This window comes from Eptatretus burgeri, chromosome 10 (assembly GCF_056783735.1).
Source record: "Eptatretus burgeri isolate ZD-2024b chromosome 10, Ebu_testis_v1, whole genome shotgun sequence".
Classification (NCBI taxonomy): domain Eukaryota; kingdom Metazoa; phylum Chordata; class Myxini; order Myxiniformes; family Myxinidae; genus Eptatretus; species Eptatretus burgeri.
Genome location: NC_140970.1, coordinates 21796836 through 21805377, shown reverse-complemented (window position 1 = coordinate 21805377; position 8542 = coordinate 21796836). Strand labels below are relative to the sequence as shown.

The 8542-nt window shown below is 40.7% G+C and overlaps 1 long non-coding RNA gene across 1 annotated transcript in view; it reads left to right on the top strand.

Annotated features, from left to right (window-relative positions):
• LOC147018065 (uncharacterized) overlaps positions 1 to 7705 on the top strand; it is a 22651-nt gene extending 14946 nt beyond the window's left edge. The window contains exon 3 of the long non-coding RNA XR_015062239.1: positions 7481 to 7705. This is a non-coding gene — a long non-coding RNA (uncharacterized LOC147018065). The remainder of the gene's footprint in view (positions 1 to 7480) is intronic.
• Positions 7706 to 8542: the final 837 nt, after the last annotated feature.

Below are 8542 nucleotides of genomic sequence, written 5' to 3'. Positions count from 1 at the left end.
ACACACACACACACACACACACTTTTTCTTTAAAAAAAAAAAACATTGTGGGTGAGAATGGGGTTTGACGACACATTCCCCTTTTAATTAAAGGAAAAAACAAACCGCCAACACATTCACCTTTTGACAAAATCCTCTCACAGACATCACAATCACGACACACGTAAATGGTCAAATCATGCACCCATGTACACAATCACAATCACGCATCCTCAAAGCCTTTACCTCTGCATACACTGTATAGCTGTCCGGCACTGTGCTGTCTGCTTACCCCCCCCCCCCCCCGATTGATTACCACCCCCAGATCCTTCTGTGTGGCATGCTCCAAGACTGACCGATGCGTTATGTAATCCCCATTTCCATGATTCTTACCCATACCCAGCACCTTACATTTCCTTGTTGAACTATATCTGCCAACCTTTTGTCAAATCTATGAAAGCATTGAGACTCACCTGAATCTGCTCACCTGCCTCTCTGTTATCTACCTTACTACCAATCTTTGCATCATCTGCAAAGTAGGAAAGGCATCTCCAAACCTCACTCTCCAAATTATTGAAGTAAATAATAAACAATATAATAATGGTCTTCAGACTGATCAGTGAACTACCCCAATACTTACAACCAACCTCCAACTCACAGGCATCTTTGTTTCCTTATCACCAAGCTATAGTTTCCAATCCAGATAGCTACATAACCAGATACTCTGAAGTACCTTCTCAAACCCCTTAAGTCAAAATATACCACAATCAGTGGCCTTTCTTTGTCCACCCAATCTGAAACTTCTTACAACTCCAAATAAATTTGTTAAATATATAGCCTCCTTTTACTAAATCCATGTTGACTGCCTTTAATTAGTTTCAACTCATTTAAATGGTTCCCCATCTGATCCACAATTAACATAGTGTTCCGGGTTTGTCAGTCGGGTCACGAGTGGCCTCTCTCAGACCTGCTTCCCGACCTTTGACCCTGAAGCAGACAAGCCGCAGATAACAAGTTGCTAAGCAACCATAGGTGCCGTCTGAAAGGACTAATTCTGGTAGGGTCCTTGCGTCCAAATCCCGTGTTACCTACACAGTGAATTTGCCACCCCAAATAAGGCCGGTGCTCTCAATGCTCCACCCTTATTTATCAATTTGCTATGGCCTGGGCAGAACCATAAGTGGGACATCAGCTAGTCTGACCATAGTTAAACTGGGGCAAACACCCATCTACTAATTATATACTATGTCTAACCAATGGAGGAAAGAGACACTCAGGCAGGTTGGAAATGAAAGGTAAATAAAGAGCATGTATTTTACAGGAATGCAGTTCACAAAGGAGAGATCTTACCCTCTAGCACACAAGTAGCTGAGACAATCCTTATTATGAATCTACAGACAAAGGCACCTAATAAATTCCGGGAAGTTAGACAAGTAAGGTTGACAGATAGAGAGATACAGAAGGCGGGGTTTGTTGGCGACCCCCTCACTCAATTGCCGCAAGCCTGCGAGCTTATGTGTTCCCAACATAAAAAAGAGAGGGTGGATGATGTAATGCACTGTGTGGGAAGAAATGTGGCGTATGCTTCATTATGCCTCGAGGAAATTGTGAATGTGTGTCAGTCCCCTTGATCTGAGCGAGTCGAAGGGAAATTGTTCACTCTTTGTGCATTCCAAGTAAATGATTAGATATAGGGATAGCAAGAGAAAGATAGTGCAAGTCAGTATGTAATAGCCAGCACATCCAGGTAAAGAGCTCTGAGGCTCGTTCACACTCGCTCGGCAATCAGGCCTGTCTGTGCAGCAGCTCACGATTGTCCGGCTCGTTCCCAGAGGACTTCTTATGGCTCTCTTGGCTCCCTGAATGTACACCACCCTGACTTCTGTGCTCTCCAGACTTGTAAAGCCCCTGACCAAGGCATTGTCTGGGGACTAGGCAGCTCATGTGTAGCCTCCTGGCTGGCATGCTGATGTTGCCAAGCGACACTCATTGGCTGCATTCTTGGCTTCATGTTGGAGTTGACGGCAGACCCGCCCAGATGTGGTCCTTGTTCCTGCTGCCTCGGCTTGCACTTGCTGATGCTTATAGCTTTTGCCTTGTATTGTGGTTTTACAATGAAATGTGATTGTCATGTATCATAGATAATGTTGTTTGTGTGTATGGATGCGCTGTAATGAGGTGTGGAGAAGGAGGGAGATTAGGAAGGTTGGGGAGAAGAGATTAGAGGGGATACAAGGAGAGAGGGGATTTAAAGAAGAGTTACAAAGGGGAATCATACCTGCTACATAACCACAATGCATTTTCCCTGTCCAATGATACGAGGGGAAAGATCATCTATCTAAACAAATACGACTGAAATCGTGAAACTCCAATGTTCCTTTTTGTGTTGGATTTAACCACCTGGGCTCTTCCAAAACCACAACAACATTTAATAACTTCCGCACAACTGAAGTTAAACGAACAGGTATAATTCTATAGTTCTCCGATTCCTTTTGTATCCTTTGTGTTACATTTGTTCAATAAAGGTGTTACATTTGTTATTCTCCAATTTTCTGGTACTTGTCATAACTCCAATCAGCTGCTAAAACATCACCCTTAACTGCTCTGCAATTGTCCTCAATACTTTTGGATGCAAATTATTTTACCCTGGAGTTTCATCATCTCATAGTTTTCCGAGTTACCCCACGCAAGTGTGAAGCGAAAGGCAGGGTTAAGAAATTGGTTCACTTTGTCTGTCTGTCCATTTGTCTATCTACAGACATCAGTCGATGATGGAGGAACTACTAAATTTAATTTGAGTTTTATATTTTGACTACAGGAGAACACGAATTGGAACATGAATTGGAACACATACCTGCAGCGTAGCAGTATGTTGACTGTTATTAGCAAAATGTATGAAATCTCATCCTGATTGCACATGTGCAGAGAGGGGTAAGGTAGTTTCTTTTACTCTGTCTGACAGTCAAAAAAAATTGAATATCATTGCAAACACGAAACGTACTGATTTTAAGGACATCACAAAGGACACAAACAACAGGCATGAATAGGGCTGTGTAAAAGAATGGCGGTAAACTTCATCAATGGCAGTGACATCATTAACAGTGGTAAACTTTCAAAAAAGGCTTGTTGCATTTTTATCCTTCAGCTTTTGAAATCCTTTTTATCCTCCACTAACCAACGAAGTTGGTGGGGGATCTAGAAATGGGTTCCGTCCGTCCGTCACATCTCGTTTCCGGAGCTTAACTACAAATCCCCTCAAGATATATTTACGAAATTTGGTACACATATCAAGCAAGTGGTGAACTGGTGCCTTTTTGATATTTTCTAATTGATAGGTCGCATGGTTTGGCAGCCATGTTGGATTCAAGAAAATATTAAATAATGTTTTCTCTGGAATCACATAACCTAACGAAGTGAAAATTTGCAACTATCATCTTCCATCACGTATGCATACATAGTAAAAATTATGACATCACAAGTCACATGGTTTGGTGGTCATCTTGGATAGAAAAACACACGTCATCCCGTTAACACGAAACTTCACACACGTATTCCACTGGAGGATTGGAGGCAGAATTTAAATTTATGATGTCATAGCTCACATGGTCCGTCAGCCATCTTGGATTGAAAATTAATAAATTTTAAAAATCTTCTTCTCCAGAACAGCTGGACAGATTGAGGCAAAATTTCACATACACTTTCCCCAAGACATCCTTTCAGAAGTTTGTTAATTTCTAATTGATAGGTCACATGGTTTGGTGGCCATATTGAATTTACCCTAAAACCTCCAAACATCTTCTCCAGAACGGCTGGTCAGATCAAGGGGAAACTTCACATTCATATTGCACATGAGTAGAGAATATAAGTTTGTTAATCCTCATTTACTATGGCGGGGGATATCAAACACTTTGTCTTCAACGGATGCTAGTTTTTATTACCTCCGCCACCGAAGGCGAAGGAGGTTATGTTTTCACTCCTTTCTGTGTGTTTGTCTGTTTGTCGCTGTGCAGGATCTCAAAAAGTTGTGCACGGATCCGGATGAAATTTTGTGGAGAGGTTCGGTGTGTGAGAATGATGAACTGATTAGATTTTTGGTGAAGATCTGGATCCGGCTACTAGAATTTTTAAAAGTGTTTCTTCACCATTGAGAGATAGGGCCAAAAAGGATATACAGCATATCTCAAAAATGTATTGGGCTGGATATGTACTCATGGATCAGGTATTACAGGGCGGAGGTATGTGCTCTACCCAGTGCCCTTCTAGTTTCCAAATGAATTATTTACTTGAATGCTGGAAAGCACAAATCGCTTTTTGTCAACAAATCAATTGTCACAAATCAACACTTTCAAAAACCTTCCGTTTAGCAGTACTGGAAAAAATATTTATGCCGTCTTATGCACCGAGGAGATTCAGCAATCACGCCATCTCATGTCTGAGGGCAGAGTAACTGTGAAATTGAGCATTCAGAGAAATATGGGGGCACCTAGCGTTGCTTTTTAAAATGCAAAGCAACAGTTGAAAAGACTTCCCATGTCCTTTTTCAATATTGTTTGTGGAAGTTGTTCTATGAACTTTCTCGTCACCCTGCACACATGCACATCTTTGTCCGTCTGTCTTTGTACGTCCACAAATGTCAGTTTATGATCTTGGAATAACTTAATTCCAAATTGAATGTTGTATTTTCAACATGAATCGGAAAACAAACATGTCGTTTAGCAGCGCTTTGGCTCTGAATTTGTCCGAATTGCACATGCGCAGAGAGGAGCGAGATAATTTTTTTTTTTTACTCTGTCTGCCTGTCAAACAAAATAGAAAATTATACCAAATAGGAAACTTACTGGTTTTTAGTGACATCATAAAGGACACAAACAACAGGCACAAATACCTCATGTGACATGTTAAATAAGGTGGTGTTAAGACGGTGCATCAACGGCGGCGAACTCTGAAAAAGTGGTGTTGTTTTTCCTCCCGCCTTTAAAACTTTAATTTTATTACCTTCGTCGAAGGAGAGGACATTGTGTGTGGGTCCATTTGTTTGTCTGTCTGTTTGTCTGCACAGAACTTTAGTGTTTTTCTCCGCAACCGCTTGTCGGATTGAGACGACATTTTCACCATCGGAGGAACTACTCATACAGAGAGACGCTGCATCCACAGCAATAAAACTTCCAAAAAGAATTCTCCAAGCTTCAATATCTTTGTTTGTTTTTTAGTTGAATGATATAATTGAACGTTGTGGAACAGAAATTGTCTTCTTGGTACTTTCCAAAGCCTTTCTTTTCGCAGTGCTGACAAAATATTACGACATTTTACATCATCTAGATTCTAGGCCAATACAATTTGCTGCTCGTGGACTCCGCCCACATCCTTGTCTCTCAAAACTGCGCAGGGTAAGGTGTTCTATGAATTCTCCAATTACCTCCACCACTGAAGGTGGATGGAGGTTATGTTTTCACCACTGTCTGTTTGTTCATGAACAGAATATCTCAAAGTGGTGGACAGTTTCGGATGAGATTTGGTGGAGAGCTTGGGTGTGTGACACGGACAAAATCATTAGCTTTTGGTGAAGATCCGAATCCGGATCTGGATCCGAGAATTTTAAAAAGTGATTCTTCATCAGTGAGAGATAGGGCCAAAAACGACGTATAGCACAATATCTGAAAAAGTTATGGACGGATTCCGATGAAACTTGGTGGATGAGTTGGTTTGGTGACAAGAACAAGTCTGAATCCAGATCCGTCGTATCAGTGGGATGCAAAATGTGAACTAATCAGCCAAGTCGAGGTATGCACTCTACCGAGAGGTCATTCTAGGTGTTTCTTTACTGACTATTTTTACTCAGAACGCCTCCAAACACCCTTCCTCACCTCCTCAATTAATTCTCTTACTTACTGGTAATTCCTTGAACTGTTCTTTTGTAAATGTGAAGCAAAACAATGTTAATAACAAGCAACAATCATCTTACCGTCATCATAAACCATAATGTCCTTGTGTTCTCCCCCAATGGGCCCGTCCCCATCCATACTCAACCTTCTCATTACCCTTATGTACTTAAAAACGAAAAGCCTTGTTTTTATGTTTAATATTCTTGACCATATCGTCATGTTCTCGTTTGGCTTCCCGAGTTATTTTCTTAACCTGACTCCGTTTACTCCTATAATGGGGTTGTCTACATCCCCGAGGGAATAAAGGAAAATAACCATAAATGGTGAGTTCCAAAAGGACAGCAGTGCAATTTTCGACTTTAAAGTGTTGACTTGTGCCAATTATAATCACAACCAAAACAATTCAAACAAGAAAGAGCAATGAGATATTGCAGACCCTTGCCAGCACTTGTTTTGCGTGGAAAATAAATGGAAGGATGCACGAAATGAAAGGTCGTTGATTGGAAATTAAAGGTCTAAATGGTCTCGTAATGATGTGTAAAGGTGGAAAGGTCTGAAAAGGTATAAATGGCCCTAAAGGGTCAAAATGGTCTGAAGTGTCAAAAGGGTCTTAAAAGGTTGAAGGGGTCTATAGGTCAAAAGGAGTTCAAAAAGAATATTAAAAGGAATGTAAGGTGTGAAGGACTAAAGGTCCAAAGGGTAGAATGGAGTCTAAGGGTCTTTGGGGTTCTAAAGGGTCGAAGAGGATCTAAAAGGTCTGAAAGCATCTTCGAGCTCGAAAGAGTCTTAAAAGGTGTTTAAGTGTATTATTATGGGTCAAAGGGGTCTTCGGAATCTTAAGGGTCTAAATTTTCTTAGTAGTCTAAATGGTCTGAGGGGTTTAATGGTTCTTATGGGTCTTAGTGGTCTAAAGGTTCTTTGGGGTCTTAAAAAGGGTGTTAGGGGTTGAAAGTGTCTTAGGGGTCTTAAAGGGTCTTGGGGGGGGTCTTAAAGGCTATTTGGGTACATGGGGTCTTCGGGGTTATATCGGGTCTTAGGGGTTATATAGGGGTATTTAGGGTCTTAGGAGCATATAAGGTTTTCGATGTCGAAAAGGTCTTGGAGGTCTTAAAGTGTCTTAGGAGTATTAAGGATCTCAAAAGTCATAAAGGGTGTTCGGGTTCTAAAGTGTCTTAGCCGTCTTAAAAGGTCTTCAGGTTGGAAGAGTCTTAAGAGTTTGAGGAGTCTTCCTGGTCTTGAGGATGCAAAGGGTCTTCGAGTTCGAAAGAGTCGAATGTAATTAATGCACATGCTCACGTTCTGTGTGGACAAACAAACAAACAAACAGACAAACGACACAAACACAATAATGCCCTCTGCTCCGACGAGGGTAACAATCGATAGACTGTGCCGGATTTATTGTGTTCTCGAATTTTACTTTCTAGAACTGACTCAATGAAGCTATATTTAATGGCTTTCTTCGAATTCTGCATTAGTATTTCAAACTATTTTGTCTTGTTAACATTTTGTTGTTGTTAACATGTAACATGTACATCTTGTTAACATGTAACAATTATGACGAGCTCCCATTTGAATGCCTCAAGCATTGCACATGTGCACTCGGTTTATTTGCCTTATAGACGTTGTGCATGCGGAATGTGGGGAAAGAAATGACGTCACAGATGACACGGGGATCAGAGCTCTGCTTTGCAAGAGGATGTCACGGCAAACGTATAAGGATGAAGAGCAGCTCCTACAGGCGGCATCACGACATGGCAACTTATTATTACTCTTTATAAATATTCCCACATTCGTCGTCGTAGATGACACTATGATAATAATAATAATAATACTATATATACACACGCACATATATTATATATATATATATATATATGTATATATATATATATATATATATATATATATATATATATATATATATATATATATATATATATATATATATATATATTTTGGTCATCAGCATAGTATTTTACTGTTGTAGCCAAATGTGCTTTGTGCATTTTAATGTCGACACAAAATTCGCATCCATGACATCTGAAAAGAATGTGATGTGATTTTATTTTGTGGGAGTAGGAGATGCCCACGCAACAAGCACCTCATACTAAAAATTCACCAACTGTACTGTCGTGGTTCTGTAAAACCAGAACTCCTCCGAGCAATCCACCCAACATACAGTGATTCTAGGATAGTTATCTCATTAGTATTTGTACAATTAGCCCTTTCCATATGTCTCGTGGGTAAATGGGAAATATGTGTTATGTGGGGCCTTTAGTCAGGTCTTCAATCCTCTATCCTTTCATTTATTTAATCTCTTTACTTCCTTTTATGTCATATACAAACCACGCAAGCATGCACGCAGATTAGTAACGATACCAGGAGCGGCGAGAGGACACAGCGGAAACTTGTTTGCATACGCGCCTCTTTGTCCGTTCAAACGGCACACCATAACCCAACTGACACCTCACCTCAGACCCTTATTACGCTCACAACGCTACAATCAATGCTTACCAGAACCACTCCAAAATGCCATCTAAAAATCCCAACAACAACCTACGTGCAATGCCTTCACCACAAACGCCATAACCATGACCAACTACCCCACCATCTTTTCCACCAACACCACAACGCTTTCCTCACCTCCATATAACCGCCACAACTGCTATCAACCCCCCTGG